The following is a 22,005-nucleotide window of genomic DNA, read 5'->3' on the forward strand; positions in this document are numbered from 1 at the left end:
GGTTAGGCCACGCCCACTCCGAGTACAGATACAGATACAGATAGTGGTGTACTCGCCCATCCCTAATTATCGCTATTTAGAGGCAAATTATTAACAAACTCTCAAGACTTGTCAGGATCGTCTCTGCTGCCCGGTGGCACCGGAAACTTTACAAATGTCGAGGCAAGCTTTATTTTTAACATTTATGTAACATCTGTGCAGCGCTGAGAGCACCAGGCAGAATAATTTTTTGCCCTTAACGGTAGCTTATGAAAGTAGTCAGACAAACGAGAGGCACCTGACCGCAGCTGGGAAAATCTCCGTGTTCTAACTCCTCTGGAAACAATCACAACCAACGTGTCTTAAAGTAACAGAAACACACTAAAATCTTTCTGAAAAATTTCTAAACAATTCTGTCGGTTTATTAAATGTTTCTGAGACGAGTGACTGTCTAAACTTTGCATGTGTTACTATCATCAGTGTTGGGCAAGTTACTTCAAAACTGCAATGCATTATTTAATACTTGTTACCCTCATTTTAAAGTAATTCATTACATTACAATATTACTGATTTTAAAATGTAAGGCATTACGTTTATGTTTATGTATTTAGCAGACGCTTTTGTCCAAAGCGACTTACAAGTGATAATCGGCATGTTGCCCTTGAGGCTAACAACAACAACAACAACAACTTGACATCAATCATGGAGAGGAGGGAACAAAGGAGTGGACGGTAGAGAGGGGGGAAGGGTGCAGGGAGGGTGCTAGTTTAGAAGATGCTCTCTGAAGAGCAGGGTCTTCAGGAGTCTCTTGAAAATTGAAAAGGAAGCCCCTGTTCTGGTAGAGCTCGGTAGGTCATTCCACATTTGTGGAGCGATGCATGAGAAGAGTCTGGATTGTCCTGAGCGTGGTGTAGGCACTGCTAGCCGACGATCCTGTGATGACCGGAGCGGCCGGGCCAAGACGTAAGCCTTTGCAAGAGGATTCAGGTAGATGGGAGCCGTACCGTCTCGGACTTTGTATGCTAGTGTTAGCAATTTGAATTTGATGCGTGCTGCTAGCGGTAGCCAGTGGAGCTCAATGAACAGAGGGGTGACGGGTGCTCTTTTTGGCTGATTGAAGACCAGACGCGCCGCTGCTTTCTGGACGACCAGACGCGCCGCTGCGTTCTGGACCATTTGAAGAGGTCTCAAAGTACATTACACTACTTTTGCATTACTTAAAGTTACTTTCACCAAAACAACTTCAGTATGAATCTGGTCATGTGACGCTCAGTGAGCTCATGACATATATGTGGAAGGTGATGTGGTGTCTGAGCTAGGGTTGCTGTTAAAAACAGTCAGATATAATAACAGTGCTTTAAAATGATTGTTGTTGCTTTTATTTAATAAACAATCTGTACTCTCAGCACGCTGCCATCTTATATTAACTGAGCAGGGAGTGAGGTGGTGGGGGCTCCAAGCCTATATTTGCCTTGGTCCCCAAATGCCTTGATACGGCCCTGGATGTGGGACTGACTTCTGGGGTGATCTGATTCTATCACATGTATAAATATTAAATGCTTATAGATTATTGCTTTTCACTGGTAAACATGTGTATTGGGGATAAATCTACCTACTTTTTTTCTTTTCAAGCACTTTGTTTTGTTTTCTTGATTTTATTTGAATAATTTCCGGCTCTTTCTCTCTTTAACCTTCCTGCATGCTGCATGTTTTCTCCGTCTTCCAGAAAAACTTTTTCCTAGATTTCCTACTTTCTAACTATCAGCCAAAGGCATCTACCGAATGCAAAAAACAAAAAGCTTAACATGCACTGCGCTCCAGCAGCAATGAGTTGAAATCACCGGGGCACAGATTATGAACTCAGCTGAGGCAAAGCACGCCAGAAAAGTACAAAATACCAGAGAATATGCGCTGATATGAACGATCGCAAGTGAATTATTTTGTTTTGGTGGAGTGATTTTGTGAACAGCGGCCGCACGCAGGACGCAGCTGGAGTATTTGAGCCGTCACCGCTGCGTCCTCTCTGCTCATAGAATGCCCGCAAAGCTGAGTCCATAAATGACGTCATATATGTGGATACTGGATCTTTCTTTGGGTTTTCCGCAATTTGAATTTTTAAAGGAACCCACATCTTGATTCTGGGTTTAAAAATGCGTTGTAATTACAGCGTTACTGACACTTGTACCGAGTAAATATTACCATTTTCTTTCCCTGTAATGCCTTACATTACCACATTACAGCAAAAAGCAATGCATTACGGTAATTAATTACTTTTGTACCACATTACTCCCAACACTGACAATCATTAAGCAGCAAGGTGCGTTGAAGCGGTCATCAGCTGGTGGGGAGCTAAAGGGGTGGATATTTAAGTGCATCGGGGCAACGAGGAACGAGAGAGTTGTGATCAGGCTGGAGATCACGCCAGATTCGTTGCTGCAGCCATCTTCTTCTTGACTTGACAGCGGGACTTCCTATGTCGCCTGTTGACCGCTCAGGTGTCAGGTCCTTAATTCCTCGCAATGATCTTTTACCTTCTTATCATCCTCCGGTCATCCAACTAGAACCAGTTGGTGTTCTTGATCATTTTCAGCAAATGTCACGCCTGCTCTGTTAGTAAATCAAAGTCCTAGATCATAGGATTTTTATTTCATTTTAATTACGAGCCAGACAATATCGGTAGATCGCGCAGACCCTTTCCCTTCTGAGCGTTGCTCGTGAGAGTGGGGGGTGGGTGGAGGGGGACAGTGAGCAGACTGATTTGTTTTTGTGGGTCTCCTGGGGAGGGGGGTGGGATTTTGTAGCCTTAGCGCTGGAATTTCAGCCGCGGTGCTGCGTCACAGCTGAGTCTATGTAAATTCCCATCTGACCCTCCGCGGGTGGTCTCAACCTTCCAGGCTCGGGTCCTCTACCAGAGGCCTGGGAGCTTGAGGGTTCTGTGCAGTATCTTAGCTGTTCCTAGAGCTGTACTTTTCTGGACTGAGATGTCTGATGTTTTCCCTGGGATCTGCTTTAGCCACTCCTCCAGTTTGGGGGTTACTGTCCTGAGTTCCCCGACGACCACGAGCACCACCAATGTCACGTAAACTACTCATGTGGCTGCTACCCTTGTGGACAAAAGAGGTCCTTTCAAGAGATCAGACCTCAATAGGTGTACATGAAATAAAAAAAGGGCACTCTTGTGGATGGTTACAAGACCCCAACATTCAGCTGTACTAATGGGCCATTCCCATCTGTACCGGGTCGGCCCGGGCCGGGTAGCGTAGGTTGTTTACATATCTGGGTGGCCTGGTATTTTTCCGGGCCAACCAAGGCTCATTCTCAGCCCTCTTCTCGAGGGGGTCTGCTTCAGGCCGACCAGGGCCAACACACCCACTGCTGACAGCAAATTCACACCTTCCATTAGAGCAAGCCTCTGATTGGTGGGTAGAATCAGCCCACATGGGCTTAAGACAAGGATGTGTGGAATCAACCGGGCCAGGCTGGGGCCGACTGGGGCTACCCGGCCCGGGCCGACCCGGTACAGATGGGAATGGCCCCCGGGTCGGTAAATAAAACCACTACTTGGTCGTACGATTATTTATCAAAATAGTAAGCACTTCAGCTGCTTAACTTAGTAAACTTCCCAGTCCCTATGCTTTATATAGCAGTGTTTATACATATTTAATTACAATAGGCAACGCCCTACTCCTAAATAAAACTATGTTTTGGAATTTCACTTACCAGGTCACGTTGCCCAGTCTGTGCGCATTTTGACTTTCCCAAGACTCGATATCGCTTCAAAGACCGTTTAACTAATCCCTTTCTTGACTGCCAACATCAGGTGTTGCACTTGGCTCAAAAGTGCCGTAATTTCCGGACTACAGAGCACACCTCAATATAAGCCGCTCTGGGCTAAAAGCCGCAGATATCTACAGAATTGAAAACGTAGTTTAACTGAACGTAACTGAACTGCTCAGTATCAAACAAAACAGAAAAGTTATTTATTAGTTTATTCATCGTCCTCCTGCACACTGAAATATCTTTTTCATACGTTCTCCTGCAATGCCCTGGTCCTGTAGAATGAGCCCTGGCATTTTTACTGTGATTGCCTGTTTTTCTGTAAAATCACAGAAAAAGAGAGATGCTCGGGTCGAGCAGGCTGCTTCATGCGCGTTCACGCTCAGGCATCGCCCGTAGCATTTGCTATCCGTAGCTTTAGCAGCAGAGAGAGAGGCAGTGCCACTTTGTCGCTGTTCCTAACGCCTAGTGACAAAGCTAGCTACATTTCTGAGGACCCTTAGCTACTTTCTGTAGAACTTTCTTCTAGATATTTCCTGCAAATTAGCAACAAAATAGCCGTTTTCACTCCGAACCGTTCTTTGAACGTTGTTTCAGCTGTCATCAACGGTATAAATGTTACAGATACAGAAGATGTCACTGGTGCTTTAGCTCACCTAGTAAGACTTTGGACTCTTGTGCAGAAGACCTGGGTTTGATTCTGGATGTGAACATAATTTATTTTGAGTTTATTTTTTACATTAATGGTATATTTTTTTACAGTAAGACGCCCAAATTTTTCTTTGAGACTCGCCGAACGGCATTGAATTCACAGGTAAAAAAGATGTGGGTTCAACTTTCATTTTGGAACAATTTTTCAAGCAAAGGAAGGGAATGATCTGAGCATGCAGGAGGACTGACCCATCATAAACCTTTGTCGGCTGTGCTGAAGAGAAAGGTACAGAACCACATTATTTAATTAATTAGCTGCACGTTCTCCTGTCCTCTGTCCTCCGGGCCACACACACACACACACACACACACACACACACACACACACACACACACACACACACGGGACTGTCTCAGCTGTTATTTTCGTTAAGGAGTGTGCACGTACAGCATGCGCGCCTCGTGCATGAGCCTACTATTGAAGCTGCCGTTACGCTTTTGGCCTGAGGGGGCGATCACGAGCACAAAAATTCAAAACTCCGTAAAGTCACTTTAAGATCAGACTTCAGTGAAATCTCCGTTTTACAGCGAGAGTCCGATACCGACGCCGTGGCACAGCGCGTCGCCTCCTGACGCATTGGGTCACCCTGTGTCAGTTTTCAACGCTGCAGATGTGTTGGTCAGACCAGATCCTTGTTTGGACTTATATCTAGTTCTGATGTAAAACGTCACGTAGATAAATCTAAATAACCACGTCACACATACCGGACAGCAATGTAAAACCTTAAAAATGATAAAAGTACATGTTTTATTGTTACTTTATGTTTTATTTGAGCCCTTTTTACTCCACAAGACTAAAGGATGCTTTTTCTTTGGTTTGGAGATTAAATGATGAAATCAAACAGACTGACAGAATTTCGTTGGGGTGACCTAAACAGTTGGGAGGAGTTCAGGAAGAAGGATGAGAGAACATTCATCTAGAATTCACCGGTAGACACAGTTCTGGTTTCACTGGTGGAACCGCAACATACTTTTGTTTATTTTGATAAGTAACACAGCACAGAGCAGCAGACGCATCAGAGAGGATTCAGTTTAGTTCCTTCTCCATATTTAGAACCAGAACTTACCAAAGAACTGCAGCTAATGTAGAACAGCAGTGAAGATCAGCTGCGAATATTTAGATTTGATGGAAAAAGGTAAACAAGCGAGTTATCTAGTCACTGGGGTTAGAAGAGAAACATACTTTAAATGCATCACTTTACAGTTTGACAGATGCTGTGCTCTTCTCCTGAAACTCCCCTGAGACTTGAAGCTTCATAACGGAAGAGGATGCTGAAATGGGATGCAGCTGCACCCTGTGGAATTCTGTGAGGGGGGGCTATTATGGCGATTTGAGGTACAGTGCATACTTGTAATTTGCAGATTATGCATTGTTGTCTCTTGTCTGTTTGGGCTCTAACATGATTGTGAAGCGGATTTGATTGTTGCGCTGAAAAAAAAACAACCCTCGAGCCAAAATCCTTTAAGTGGCTTTTCCAAGTTTTATAATAAACCTCTGCGTAAATTCAGTTTAGAAAGTGTTCAGGAAGTTAAAATAGTTTTTTCCTCTGAGATGAGCTGCTGTGGCCGCTAGAGCGTATTCTACAATGATTAAGTCCATGTGTTTAATTAATACTCTAACAACTGTCATGGCGTCAGGCTGGGGGCCACTTTCTTCCCACAGACCCTTCACCCGCTCACCAGCTAATGTGCATTCCTGAAACTAGCACCCTTAAACAGATGAGATGTTTGTTCCGGTGAACTGGCCTGCAGCCACTGCTGCTGGGTGCTGCAGTGAAGAGGAAAAATAATGACATGTCATCTGATAATGGCCGCGTTGCTGATGAGCTAGCCCTTTTAATGGATTTATAATTAATGCTTGTGTGTTGGCCGACGCCATTGATGGCTGCAGAGGGGCAGGATAATGTTCTGGAACTACAAAAGTAATTTTAGATCAGTGTGGATCAAGCCGAGGCCACCGAATCAGAGATACGAGGTACATTTTTACTCCACCAGACGTGCGGCCCTGGCAGTTCCAGCTCAGACAGCCTTTTTGTTCTTTTTCTATTTCCCCTCCAACTCTTATCCAGCTCAGTCGTGACATTCCGCCTCACCGAAGAGCTCAATTCTTAAGGCTTTATGGGCAGACTGCCAACACGGCTCAGGTTGTAGGGGTCAGTGATTCACACCTGAATGAGAACATACTCGCGTTATTCATCAGAATATTCAAAAACCTCAACATCCAGATTTGTTGCAGCTTGACAATCGGCGGTGAAGTAAAAGGTTATACTCTAGACTTTTCCGTCTCACAGAGGTTCTTTTAATGAGCAGGGATAAAAGGCAGAGGCAGTGAAAGGCAGCTTTTTCTGTGGCCATCTGCTTTCCTGTGGTAGAGAACAGGGTACAAAGGAAAATGCGGCAGGTTGATTCTTTGATATGGAGAGACTTTGTCTGTTTTCATCTGCCGTAGAGTTTATTCAAATCGAGGTTAATTAGCGAGTGCATTTGCGACCTCGCAAAGGAGACAAGAGAGAGTCAGGAGATTGTTTCTGGGTTTGCATCCAAGGAGGCACACTCATGTGACCCTGGGTTTAGAAGAAGTTCAGATCCTGTACAGCAGGGGTTCCCAAATTGGTGGTCGGGACCCGGGCCTGCTGATGGGGGGGGGTTTAAAGTTTTGACTCGGCTCTACGTCAGTTTCTAAGTAAACAAGATCTTGTCCCACGTCTTTTAACAAAACCCGACTGGCCTTATTATACAGTATGTAAGTACTGATACGCCTTGGAGGTTTTCAGATTATTCATTGCCTCGTCGTCGGACGTGACGGCATTAAGAAAGTAAATAAAAATGCTACTGTAAGTTATCTTCGGCCAGTTCTTCATATTATCCAGCTAGCCAACTATTGCTGTAGGCAGAGGAACTGTAAATGTGACCCGCTTGAACTGTGACAGGTGGTGTTCCCACATCGCTGACGAAAAGAGCGAACGTACGGTTGCTATCGGTGGTTACCATGTAAAAAAAATGCCTGTTGAGCCGGCACCGGGTCAAACCGGAAGCCGGTCGCATATTTCTCGCAAAGGCTCGTGCAGCTCGGAATAAGGTGGGTACAGAACGTTTCCATCCTCCAGAGTTTTGTCCTAGTGACCCTCGTTTTTGGGAGGTCCCTTCTGCGCCATGTACTTATGGTTGCTAGATAGCCTAGCCTTCCATGTCTCTTCCACTAGTTTGCTCACTTAAGACTGAACCATCTCTCTCCCCTGCAGCACATTTGCCTTCCCCCATTGGGTGAACAGGGTGGTGCCTAGACCCTGGTGACTGGTTCAGACATCGTCCGTTCCCTGTCTGTCTCCAAAAAGCTGTAGAAGACCCAGGTCTTCAGAGAGTATCTCCTATCCTACCACCTTCCCTGCACTTGCCCTGCCCTACTCTGCTACACTCTCTGTGCATTTCCTTCCATGATTGCACTCTATTTCTACCCTGTTACCCCTGTTTTAGCTTTGATAGGGACTGCATTTTTACATATGTCACTTTGGACAAAAACATCTACCAAATCCCAACGTTTAAACAAACAATTCTGCCACACGTTGTTGTAAACTGGTAAATAAAATGGTAACTCCTTAAATTGTGAACTAAGAATATTTTACACTTATAAGAAATATCTGCAAAAAAAGTTTTACTAGTGCGTGTGATCAAAGCAAACATCTGCTACACCTATATTAGGATAAAAGTTTTGGATAAAATGAACACAAGTCATGATAAACAATCGGGTGCGTCCTGTAGGCTTTCACTGAGTTTGGGATCAAATTTGTTGGCCTTATTTTGACAAGTCACACCTGTCCGGAGCTGCTCCCTGCCCCTGCTGTTTTAGCATCTCTTCTCCTTTTTCCGGAACTGCGCTGCTCTGGGTGGCTGCATGTTGGAGTAGCTCTGTTGACTAAATGTAAGTTTTGCCTTTTCTTGGGCATTTTTTCTTCTAGTTTCTCAAGAAAAACTGTATTTTTTGGACACTTTACTTATCTGTTTCTGGTGCTGTGAAGCTTGGAGGATTTTTACTGCAATTTTTTTTTAGCTTTTTTCACTTTTTGAGCATTTGTTATGATGCGTAACCATGGCAACAAGCTGGTTTACAATCGGGAGCAGCTGATTAACATTGGAAAGGCTGAAATAATACCTCAGCTGCAGCCACAAATCCCAAATGAGCTAAAACGCAAGAAGCGTGGGTGCAGAGCGGGAGCAAAACGGAGACAGAGAAAGAGGAAATTCAAACCATCTCTTCCATCAATCATAACGGGCAATGTGAGATCACTGGCCAACAAGATGGAGGAACTCCAAGCCCTTTCAAGGACTCAGCCAGAGTTTCGGCAGTTTCGGAACCGCTGGAGGAGATAATGCAAAGAAGGATTCTCCAGAGAATCAAGAAAATGATGGACGACCCTGAGCGTTCTCTTCACAAGACTGTCCGACAACAGAAGAGTGTCTTCAGTCAGAGGCTTCTTCAGTTTCGCTGCAACACTGACCGCTACTGGAGATCCTTCCTGCCAACAGCCATTGTAATATACAACAGCTCTTAGATGACTTGATTATTATTATTATTCTGAGCTACTACAGCAATCAGTTTCCCTCTGGGATTAATAAAGTATTTTTGAATGGAATTGAATTGAATTGTAATTGATCACACCTGCCCCCAGCTCCCCCGTTGTTGTCATTTTCTAACTCCCGGTTTGTGTATCCTGTCATTTGTTCTGCTTTCCCAGCTCTGGAGCCAACTTTAAATAGTTAGGTTCAGCTTACCTGCCTGCACCTTGATTGCTCACCAGTGTCACACCTCCAACCACATATAACAACACCACAATTAACAGTGTGTGCATTTTACTATTTTAATCATGATACCTGTATCAGCCAAAAATGATAATGATATTTTTGTGACAATTACAAAGAGCCACAATGAAACCCCACAACCAGAATCGTACACGCTGTCTTATTTTAATTTTTTGCACATGATTCCATTTTCTGAGCTGTCACATGATGTGGTGTCTTTGATACATGACACCTAGTTTATAATCTGAGTGAAAAGGTGACAGATGTGCAAATGTTTTCTTGTGTCTTGCATGTTTTTTGTGACTGAAATGAGGAGCATCGGTGTCAGCTCCGGTCAGAGAAACTGAGTTTTAGTGGGCACATTTTGAGCTCTTTTTCCTGTGTTGTCAGCAGAATCTGATCTCATCCCAACTTCCCAAACATCTAAGAGAATGGTATATTTCATGTGCATGTCTTTACACTTTTTCAGAGTTTGAAAAAGACTGTTGCATCACCTGACTTCCTCAAAACAGCTCAAAGGCTTTGTCATAATTTGACTGACAGAAGACGCATCTAAAGCAGTGACACCGGCTTATTAAGTCAAATAGAATCAGTGTTTATTGATGATCATGAGTAAAGAGTCAGACTGTCAGCTCGCCCCGTCTGAGAGTTTTAAAAACACATTTTTTGTGTGCCTGCACCCGTTCTCACCTTATAGGCAGTCATCGGTCATCTACAGCTTATTTTCTATCCACGGATATGGAGACATTCAAGATGCTTCTATAAAGAACCTTTTTAGGGCAAACTCTCTCATACATCAAAGGATTGCAGAAGTGCTTTGGCCCTATATCAAGTTAAATAATCACTGTTATTTCTGCTATTCCCTCATGATGAACAAAAGAAACAAAAAAGCAGAGCATAGTTCCAGATTTAGACCTTCAAACATGTCTCACTGAGCAAATTTTCCTTTGTATCTCTAGTTTATTTAACTTAAATTTCTTTTACTCATGGGCCCACATTTCATGTTAGCTCTGTTCTTTTTGGAGGCTCAAGAATGTGTCTTCAACCTTGAAATTAAAGATCGCTGCGGCTCTGACTAAACACTGGATATGTTTCTCTTCTCCCTCGTTATTACGATTTCAGACAGGATTAAATTGAAAGCGCAGGCATGAAACTCAGCAAATGAGATTAACAGAATGGTCTCATGACCTCAGCAGATCCTGTTTCTTTGTTCTTGAATCAAACTTTATTGAGCTTCAGGACTGAATCATGTTATTCATTGACTTGATTCACCAGACTGCTGTAGTAAACCAGTAAAAACAAATAGCACCTCAACTTAAAATATCCAGCAGAGGTCTATTTTTCCTTGGCTCCCAAAATGCTGTGATACGGCCCTGGGTGTGGGACTGAGTTTTGAAGGTGATCTGAATTATATCAAACATATAAATATTGAATACAGATAAATTACTGCTTTATAAAAGTACAAATTACTGCTTTATAAAAGTAAAAACGTTAAGTGGAATAAATCTACCTATATTTTATCAAGAACTTTGTTTTGTTCGATTTGTTTTTCTGAGCGGGTGATAAGCTCCACTCTAGCTGAGCGCGTCAGGTACAAATAACAGACAAAGTAACAGAAAATATAAGTGGACATGAACTATTCTGTGGTAATCACATACATTTTGGCGGTGCTACTTTTAGAATGTTATTTACTGAGGTCGTGCACTGGACACAGCTGCCTGGAGTGCATGGATAATCAGCGCTCTGCCACTGTCTGCTCAAAATAATCCCTGGTATACAGAGATGCAGAGCAAGCCTGGCCTGCCAGACTCCTCCTCTTGTTTACTTCTGCACAGAGAAAGGGTCTGGGAACTCTCCTATTCAAATAACCCCGCCCCCTGAGTATTCTAACAGAGCCAATCAGCGCCGAGTATAGTACATCACACACCATAACGCCGAGTTTGCCGAACATGGCGATTGAAGCGGAGTTCGCTGCGGCTCTTTCCTCTGTTCAAAATGACTTGGACACGTCTTTAAAACCACAAGTAGAAGCGCTAATATCCTTTGTTCTAAAGAAAGATGTTTGCGCTGTCGCCAGATGCCATTTTTGACTACATCTAAAAAACTACAGCGCTGCAGACGTCACTCACAGCGACGCTCAGTTTCTCATTAACAACGACGACAGCGGCGGAGTTCGCTGCGGCTCTTGCCTTTGTTCTAAAGGACTTGGACATGTATTTAAAACAACAACAAGTAGAAGCGCTAAAAGCCTTTCTTCTAAAAAAGAAAAAGTAGTTTGCGCCGTTGCCAGACGCTATTTTTGACTACAGCTAAAAACTACAGCGTTGCGCGGTACAGTCGGCATTTCAGTCTTTTTTCTGATTGGTTATTTTTGAGCTGGCTAGTCCCGCCCCTCATGTGCCTCTCTGCCTGTGAGTTACCAGACTCTCTCTGTGCAGAATTAAACAGAGGACGAGTCTGACAGGCCAGGCTAATGCAGACCTGTCCGGCTGTGAAGCAATCAGAATTGATGCCTGAATGCCGAAGACAAGCGGCAGTTTTACTCTCACAGGTGGAGCGTTATAGCTTCTGCTATAATGCCAGTCCCGATACCAAAATTTTATTAGAAATATTTTCGGTTGTTTTAAATCCAAACGGACATGAAGACAGAAGTGTAAAAGAAAAGGGGCAGAGAGAAGGAAGAGGTGAGGAGGGGGGCTTCATAAAAATAAACAACAAATGATGTACGAGAATCTGCTTCTAAACCTGCAGAGTGAAAAAAAAGGGGACACGCAAAAATACAAGACCAAAATATGATAAATGATAAATGACCCACTTCTCAGTAAGGACTCCAAAGCACTTTACACTACAGTGTATCATTCATCCATTCGCACACAGTTTCACACACTGATGGTGATGAGCTACAATGTAGCCACAGCTGCCCTTTGGCACACTGACAGACACAGGCACCACCGGTCCCTCTGACCACCACCAGCAGGCAAGGTGAGTTAAGTGACTTGCCCAAGGACACAACAGCAGAATTCTCTGTCCAGAGCCGAGACCAACTGGGATCAAACCTGCAACCTTCCGATTACTGGACAACCCGCTCAACCTGTTGAGCTACCGCTGCCCAGTACTGCTGCCCATATCACTGCACCAACAACATGAGGATATATAAAAGTAACAATTTTTGCTGAAAAGCTTACGGTAAAAATTCATAGTGTATTTAGTGCCAACCACAGCCTTAGGTAATGTGTTGAAAATGCCTAGGTCCATACATGTGAGAGTACGATGTGAGCACGTGTATATGTAAAGTTTTTCTATGTCCAATAGTGACTGTGAGGGGTGACAGACCTGTCCTCTAAGACGTTCGGAAGATGGAGGAGTTCCAAGCCCTAGATATCCATGGGTCTCCCCAGAGTTCAGGAACCTCAGATTGAACTCTGCCCGAGTGGTTATTCTTTTCTTAGCCAGCCCCGGGGTTCTGGTCGTGGTGGAGGCCTAGCTGTTGTTTTCAGAGACCATCTTCCACGTAGCTCTACAACCTCTGGTCACTTTGCTTCCTTTGAACTGCAGCTGATTAAAGTCGGGCGTAAGGACCCGTTCTACTGTGCTGTGGTCTATCGTCCACCTGGTCCAAACAGTGCATTCCTTCAGGAGTTTAGTGACTTTCTATCCTCCACTGTGAAGCTGTCCAGACTGGTGATTGTTGGTGACTTTAACATCCACGTTGATGATCCCTCCGATCTCTTTGCCATGAATTTCTCCAGCCTCAAGGACACCTTCGGCTTTACTCAGCATGTTTCTGGCCCCACACACTCCAGGGAACACACTCTACACCTTGTTTTTACCCTGAGTCTAAATGCTGACAGTGTTTGTCCTGAGGACGTTTATATTTCAGATCACCATTGCTTTTTCTTTAACTTGTCAGTTTCTGCGTCCCCACCTCCTGCTCGCCGTATGGTTAGTTCTCGTTTTCTTAATGAGAGCACAGCGAGCAATTTTTCTGCTGCTTTTGATCCACCCTGTTCTTCTGATAACGACCCAGATTCCTTAACTTCTTAATGAGCACTGCCTCTCCATTCTGGACAACATCTGTCCTGTCAGAACCAGATCAGTTCCTGCAGAGAACCCTACTCCCTGGTTTAATGACAGCCTTCGCAGCCTGAAGCGCCAATGCAGAAAAATTGAGCGCTTGTGGAAGAAAACCCATCTCCACGTCCATCTGCTGCACCTAAAGGATCTTCTGACATCCTTTAACTCTGCAGTCAGAGACGCGAGGGTTTCCTATTTGTCCAACCTGATGTCCCAGAGCAAAGGGAACCCCAAGGTGCTGTTTAACACCATCAGCAGCATCGTCTCTCCTGCCTCTCCTACAGCCTCCATCCACTCTGTTGCAGACTGTGAGAACTTTCTGTCTTTCTTTGTGGACAAAGTCAATAAGGTTAGATCTAGCATCTCTCCTTCAGCCTTATCGCCGCCTCTCCCGACTCCAACCAGGCCCATCATCCTAGATAGCTTTGCTCCTGTTTCTTTGCCTGAGTTAACCAAACTAGTTAACTCTATGAAGACCTCTGCATGCCCCCTCCACATCTTACCCTCATCTTTGTTTAAAAGTGCTTTTCTGTCCATCGGCCCCAGCGTGCTCTCTATAATTAATGCTTCTCTGGTTTCTGGTCAGGTCCCTGCTTACTTTAAGAATGCTGTAATCCACCCGCTTCTTAAAAAACCGAGTCTCGACCCCTCTCTCCATAGCAGCTTCAGACCCACCTCTAGACTTCCATTCATCTCCAAGATCTTGGAAAAGGTTGTGGCTAAACAACTCACAGCTGCTCTTGATGAACATAACATCTATGATAGCTTCCAGTCAGGTTTTCGTAGAGCTCATTCTACTGAAACAGCTCTTCTTAGGGTCTCTAATGACCTTCTGACTCACAGTGATGCAGGGGACTGTTCTGTTCTGGTCCTGCTGGACCTGACTGCAGCCTTTGACACTGTTGACCATCACCTGCTACTGGAGAGGCTGAGAGACTGGGCAGGCCTATCAGGATCTGCTCTGGAGTGGTTCTCCTCTTATCTCTCTGAGCGCTCCTTTTCTGTGGCCATCCAAGTTTAGGTCCTCCACCGCCTCTCTTACCCATGGTGTCCCACAAGGTTCTGTGCTGGGGCATCTGCTCTTCCTCCTCTATCTGCTTCCTCTTCAGCACATCCTGAGCTCCTTCAAAGGAATCTCTTACCATCTTTATGCAGATGACATCCAACTGTACATCTCCTTTAAGCCCCATGAGATGTCTAAGCTGCAGCTGTTACACACCTGCTTAGACTCTATAAAAACCTGGATGGTGGGAGCTTTCTTCAGCTGAATGAAGATAAGACTGAGATCCTCATCTGTGCCCCAGACAAGCTGGTTCCCAAAGTCAGAGACTCTCTTGGTCAGCTTGCTTCCCACACCAAACCTTCTGTCAGGAATCTTGGCGTGACCTTTGACCCAGCTCTCACCCTGGATTCTCATGTCAGTTCTCTTGTTGGCTCTTCCTTCTTCCATCTCAGGAACGTTGCTAAGCTGAGTCCCATTCTGTCCCGCTCTGAACTTGAGACAGTTCTCCACACCTTCATCTCCTCACGCTTAGACTACTGTAACTCTCTTTTCACGTGTCTGAGCAGAACCTCCCTGAACCGTCTACAGGTGGTTCAGAACGCCTGTGCTCGGCTTCTGACCAAGTCCTCCAAACACACCCACATCACCCCGCTTCTCCTCCAGCTTCACTGGCTGCCAGTCAACTTCAGGGTTCATTTCAAGATCCTGGTTCTGGTCTATAGGGCCTTACATGGACAAGCACCATCTTACATTGGTGATCTTCTTAGTCCCTACACCCCCAGCAGGTCCCTGAGGTCCAGTGATCAAAGCCTACTGGTTGTGCAGCACCAGGCTAAAGACCAAAGGTGACGGATCATTTGCTGCTGTGGCCCCCAGACTCTGGAACTCTCTCCCCCTGAGCCTGAGATCAGTGGACTCAGTGGTCTCCTTTAAAAAGCAGCTGAAGACTCACTTGTTCAAGCTGGCTTTTGTATGACCTTCTTCACCTCTCTCTCTTTATTCTGCTCTCCCCACCTATTCCACCTTCCTCAGGATCCACTGATTTCCCTCTTTCCTGTTCACTCTCTCTCTTTCTTAACATTTTTTCTTTTAAATTCCAATTGCCTATTTTTGCTCATTTTAAATATATTTTTAAACATTTTCTAAATGCTTTTTTATATTTTTACATTTTTTGTTTTTGTGAAGCACCTCGTGATTTTTATCTTGAGGCGCTATAGAAATGATATTTTCTTCTTCTTTCTTCTTCTACTGTCTGTGTGTGTGCGTGGATGGGCCGGATGTGGACTGAGCTGAGCTCCCGGCTGCAGAGTTGTGTGTAGGGAGGGCCGGGCGCTCGGTGTGACTGGCCAATCACAGAGCGTGAAGACATTCATTTACCCACTGAGTTTTACTCGTTTCATGCTCGTGTTCGTCAAAAATGCTTTATCCGTAGCGGATACTCGTGAGTACACGGTATCCGGTTCATCCCTAGTTGTTAGCGTCGCACTGCATTCTCGGTAGTGATGTCATATGGATGTACCTTGGTTGCACCGGCCGGCTTTGCGACCCTGTAATGTATGTTCAGCGGCATCAACATGTCATCTGTTCATCCTTTTCAATTTGAACCAGAGGGAAACACTAATGATGACATCACTGACCATGTTTCACAAAATGAGCATCAACATGAAGAGCAGGAAGGGCGGGATGAAGCGAGAGCAGGACGTGTCTCCATGGTAACAGAGGGGGAGAGTGTTTGTTGTCAAGAGCTCACATTTTTGTCAGCAGAAGTTAACGGTAAGTTATCGTGATCAAACTTATTCAAATATGAATGATTTTGGAAAATTTTAGCATCTAGAGCTGTCGTGTGCTTCATAGAGGATCAGGATATTCAGTGAAACCACTTTAATCATTTTTGCAGATATTATTTTTGGAGAAGACTGTATTGCTACACTTACTGCTTGTTTTACTGACAGGAGAGGTGAATGTTCAGCTTCATCCGTGACGAGTGGCGTGTCCGATGGTTCGCCCAACATGACAGAAGCGGAAGCTGCAGGGGCGGGTTGTCGGCTCAGGCGAGAGTCCAGCATCTCTTGTCTCTCCGAGGGCGTTTAGGCTCCTAGTGTGGGAAAATGGTCGGTAAAGCATTTAGTTTCCGCCTTCTCTTATACCCAGCCACTCTGGTGAGCTCTTTAAGTAGTTGTGGTCGACTATAAGCCTCAAACACATCAAGAGTGAAATGTTTGTTTTATGGCCGAACCCCTTGGGCCCAATTACAGCAGCTTGCCGGAGGGATTGTTGGTTTCACCTTCCCCTGGTTAAAGCAGAATGGGGTCAATATTTCATTCCAGTCACTAATGTGGGTACAACAGATATACGGCTAACACCACGCAGGGTCGTTGCCACAGTGCAACTAGCTGACACTGGCTGTGTCTCAATTCAGGGTCTGCATCCTTCGTCGGCCGGTTACGTCACAGCGTCACTAGGCCTGTCCAAATTCGAAGACTCCTTCAAATGCGGTCGACAAATTCGGCCTTCTTTTTGCCTGTATGAAGGATGGGTCCGGTGTATCCTTCAGTGGTTTACATTTCCCAAGATGCCTTGCGGGCCGGACGGACTTTTAAAAACAATGGCGGACAGTAAAGCGGGAGCTGTCGGAGAGGATTGTGCATATAAATGTCAGTATAAACTTCAAAACTGTTAGGTTAAGGGCTTTTTGTGATACATGAACGTTATTTTAGTTAGAAATGTTACAGTAAAAGTGCTTGTATTGCGGTCTCGGCTGGTATGTTCGGCCGCTCGGTGTCGTACTTCTCCCGCTACGTTTTCTCCCTGATTTTAATAGCAGTTTGTATTTTAGGGACAAAAGAGAAAACCAGGGAGTTTATTAAGCTTAGGGCGGAGATGGACCACATGTTCACTGGAGCTAAGCATTCGGTGGCTGTGGCATGGAGGTACAATAACATCTCATCTCATTCGTTTGAGTTTAGTTTTTTCTGCGAAAACATGAAAGGAATAACCCGTTGTCCTCTTTTCTCTTCCTGTTTTTTTCTTACATGTTTGTTAAGACTATTCTGGAGAAAATGGGCATCCAGGGGAAGGTGCCAGCAATGACCAGCTTCTGGAGCTGATCAGGGAGAACATGAGGCTGCAGAGGGAGGCAGAGCAGCAGAGAGCACAGGAGAGAAGGGATAACTTTGACAGCTTTTTACTTAGCTAGAAAAAATGGTTAAGAAAGATTAAACATGTACATATAAAAGAAATATCTAAATAAAATCAGTTCTTTATTCAACTCTTCAATTTTATTTTTGTTTACAAATGAGAATTGTTTAATATTACAGGGTATCCGCTGGGTCTTGAAAAGTCTTAAAAGGTGATAAATCGGTTTTGGTCAAATGAAGACCCTTAGAAAGTATTAAAAACTATTATCACATCTTTGCTCAGGCTCAGCTTGTCTAAGGTATTTTCTCTGAATTAGCTCTCCAAAGGTCAAGGAAATGATTAAAAAGCTAAATAAAACTTTGAGCTCCATCGTTTAAAGTTCCTTCTCCCTTCTGCTCAGCGGTTCCACGGTTGCTAGGCGACGGAACGTTCGCCGAGGGAGTGGCGGGAATTCATGAAGGCTAGGCCTGTCCAAATTCACAGCCGTTAACATCCGGTCTATAGGGAGGACCCAGTCCACGTCAGCCGAGTAGGCTGTGTCCTTCGAAGGATGCAGACCCTGAATTGAGACACAGCGACTGTGATTTGGTGGGGAGGAATGTAGTGGGTGTTACCACCGGGGGTCACTGTGGCCCAGTTGGTAAGTTTTTTAAAGTGGAACCAGCTGTTTGCCTGGTAATTGCCAGTTTCCTGTGGACAGCCAGGGCGTTGGCTGGTCTCACGTGAAGTGTTGGTGGGCATTTTGGGTCCCACAGAGTTTAGTGCCAGACAACAAGATTGATTGTTGGACTAAGAGGATGTGTGCATGAAGCAGTTACATCACACAGTGATGCATTGCCGCCTGCTGTCCTTGTTGGATTGATTTAATTTTCTCTGGTTAGTCTGCCTTGCCTTGGAGGGCCTAATCATGCTGTGAGAGCTGGGAACACCTGTAAAGGAAGACTAACCAGTCAGTTATGAGGTTTTTTTTTTGTTTGTTTGGGGTCACTTCCTCTTTAACTTGCCGTAGCTGCCGCCGGGAGTTAACCATAGAGCTCCGGGAGTTGACATCACTTCTCCCGGCATGCAACAGTTCAAATCGAAACGGCGCCATATTGGCAGGCAGAAGCCCCAGCTGGACTATTTGTTATTGTCAGAAAACTCAATCAAACAGGAAATATGGTAGATTCCTGTTGTGCCCCAGGATGCAGAACAGATGCGGACGACATAAAGAATGAGACATCTACAGGATTCCCCAAGATCCGGAGCGCAGCAAACGTTGGATCATTGTAATAAAACGCACTAGTGACCGGGCGAAAATGAAACTGTGGGACCCCGAGAGTAAAGGTTTTCGCTTATGCAGCGACCGCTTCATATCAGGTATTTAAACCAACGTTTCCTCAACTGTGTATGGTTTTTATTTTAATTGCTTTTATTACGATTCTTAGTGGGCTTCCTAAACTTATTTTGGCGGGGCTTTTTCTGTCTTATTACTCATAGCAACAAGTAAACGTCACGTAAAACGTTGCCTCGTGAGTTCTGCGTGCTGCCGTTTACGTGTTTTATGATCACAGCAATTAACCGGCTAAGCTGTATTTAATTTTAAGCAACGGTTGATCAATTGTCAGATCACACATAAAAAGCACTTTGGATTGCTATTATCTGTCTCACCGAGACAGATCTCAGACAGATCCTGAGACGCTCCTGCCTGACATTTTTATTTTATTCACGGAAAAAAAATCAAACTAGTGATTTTTCTTGGCGTTCAGTTTATACATTCAAACAGCACAGCACTCTATTTAAACTACTTACATGTAAATCTATGTTATTTGTCCATCCATCCATTCATTTTCATCTGCTTATCCGGAGTCGGGTTGCAGGGGCAGAGAGGCCCAGACTTCCCTCTCCCCAGCCACTTGGGCCAGCTCCTCCGAGGGAATCCCAAGGCGTTCCCTGGCCAGGTCCGCTCCAACAGCTTCTGGCGTTTTTAAAAAGTATCCCAGGGGCACGGTAAGGGTCGGGGATGTTTAGTCTATTTAATTTCTGACTATATAAAACGATTTCTTCGGTTTTAAAGTGTGAAGTAAACTCAGACGAAGTAAAATCCAAGCTGATCCCGTTCATTTTGTTTACCTTTGTTGCCTGCCAACATGGCGTCTACTCTCTGAGAGTCACGTGACGTCCGGAGCTCTATTGGGAATATTTTAATACTTGACCTTTTTATACTTAACATTTGGAAAATAAAGACTTTATTTTATCGCTAAGTCTGCATACTTCATTGTGTTAGCACAACATTCAGATTTTAAATTCTAACGAATGTGTGAAAGAGTGAACCATGAAGCATATACCTAAATTAGAGCCAACTAAGTGGAATATACAGTAACTATCTCAGCTCAAGTTACATGTTTACTGATCTTTTCACCGTTTTCATGCTCCTCCAAGTTCCTTACAACAACCTGGCTACTTACAGATACACAATCCTCATTGACAGGTACATCAACCGCTGTTGGTGAATAATGTTTTAGTGCCCGATGCTTCAGGAACAAATGTGAGCCAAGACCTTGTGCTAACACAAATTTTGACGCAAGAAGAATAAAAACAAGATTTCATTCAGCTGTCTTTGTGAAGGCAGATGATGCATAGACAGGTTGAAAAGTTCATCTTAGGTGTGTTCTTGCTGTGTCTTTCTAAATCCATTCTTTCGTTCTTTTTTAAACACAGAAATAGTTTTGTTTACCTGTTTGTAGCTACAGTTTCGCCGACGGCTGCCGGCTTCTTCAGGCTGACGCTGATGGTGACGTCACTTCCTTCTCCGTTTATCTGCGGGCAGCAGAGGACGTTGTCGCCCTCTACTGCCCGCTCTCCCCTCTCCGACGATGCAGTCCCATGCGTGGTCCAGCGTGTAAACTCCGTCGTCCCTGTTCATGGTCCCACATCCACGTCTCCTTATCTCGATTGCTTCCTTGATCCATCTTTTGTATTTTTGTTGTTCAGTGGTTATGATCCGTGTGCTGTCCCAGTCCATTATATGGTTTTCTCTTAAGCAATGTTCTGTTATGGCTGACTTTTTTATTGTACTTTCTGCTTCTTCTTTTGCTGCTCTTGTGTGTTTACGATTTGCCTCTTTCTCGCACTCCTTTCTGTGTTCTATTGTCCGTGTATTGAGTTGGCGTCCGGTTTCTCCTATGTATGTTTTATTGCAGAGTTTGCATGGGATTTCGTAGATGACTCCACATTTTTGTCCAGCTGATATTTTGTCTTTTGGGTGCACTAATCTGTTTCTAACTGTTGTGTATGGCTTTGTTGGTGTGTTTATGTTGTGTTTTTTCATTGTTGCTCTTATTTTTTCCGTTATGCCTCTGATGTATGGTAGGGTTATCACTGGTTTTGGTTCTTGTCTTTCTGGGTTTCTGGTTCTTTTTTTGGGTTGTTCTTTGCTTTCTGTTTTTGTTTGTTGTTTTCCTTTGTTTATTGCCCATGTCGGGTATCTGCAGGTCTTTAAAGCGTGTTGTATGTGTTTGTCCTCTTGTTTACGGTCTCTCTCTTCTGTTATTATGTTTGCTCGGTGATATAATGTTCTGATTACTGACATGTTGTGTATGGTGGGGTGTTCTGATGTCCATAATAAATATTGGTCTGTGTGTGTTGGTTTCCTGTATGTGTTTATGTTTAGGGTCCCGTCGGTCTGTCTGGTGATTTTCATGTCCATAAATGCTATGCTGCCTTCTGTTTCTGACTCATAAGTGAATTTTATGTTGCCCGTGTCGTCAATGTTGTTTAAGTGTTGTGTTAGTGTTTCTGTTTGACCTCTTGGTATGATTTCCAGTATGTCATCCACGTAGCGTTTCCATAGTTTTATTTAGCAGTTTGGAGGGGCGGTGGCTATGGCTTTTTGTTCCAGGTCTTCCATGAAAAACTCGCACAGGGTGGCTGATAACGGGTTACCCATGGCGAAGCCTTCCAGTTGTTTGTATATTGTGTTGTCGTATGTGAAGTAAGTGGAGTTAGCTACCAGTCCTATCAGTTGTGCTATGTCATCTGCTGTGAGGTTTGTTCTTTTGTGTAAAGACAAAAGACAAAATATCAGCTGGACAAAAATGTGGAGTCATCTACGAAATCCCATGCAAAATATGCAATAAAACATACATAGGAGAAACCGGACGCCAACTCAATACACGGACAATAGAACACAGAAAGGAGTGCGAGAAAGAGGCAAATCGTAAACACACAAGAGCAGCAAAAGAAGAAGCAGAAAGTACAATAAAAAAGTCAGCTGTAACAGATCATTGCTTAAGAGAAAACCATATAATGGACTGGGACAGCACACGGATCATAAACACCGAACAACAAAAATACAAAAGATGGATCAAGGAAGCAATCGAGATGAGGAGACGTGGATGTGGGACCATGAACAGGGACAACGGAGTTTACACGCTGGACCACGCATGGGACTGCATCGTCGGAGAGGGGAGAGCGGGCAGTAGAGGGCGACAACGTCCTCTGCTGCCCGCAGATAAACGGAGAAGGAAGTGACGCGCCACCATCAG

The sequence above is a fragment of the Nothobranchius furzeri genome, chromosome 11 (assembly GCF_043380555.1).
Source record: "Nothobranchius furzeri strain GRZ-AD chromosome 11, NfurGRZ-RIMD1, whole genome shotgun sequence".
NCBI lineage: Eukaryota > Metazoa > Chordata > Actinopteri > Cyprinodontiformes > Nothobranchiidae > Nothobranchius > Nothobranchius furzeri.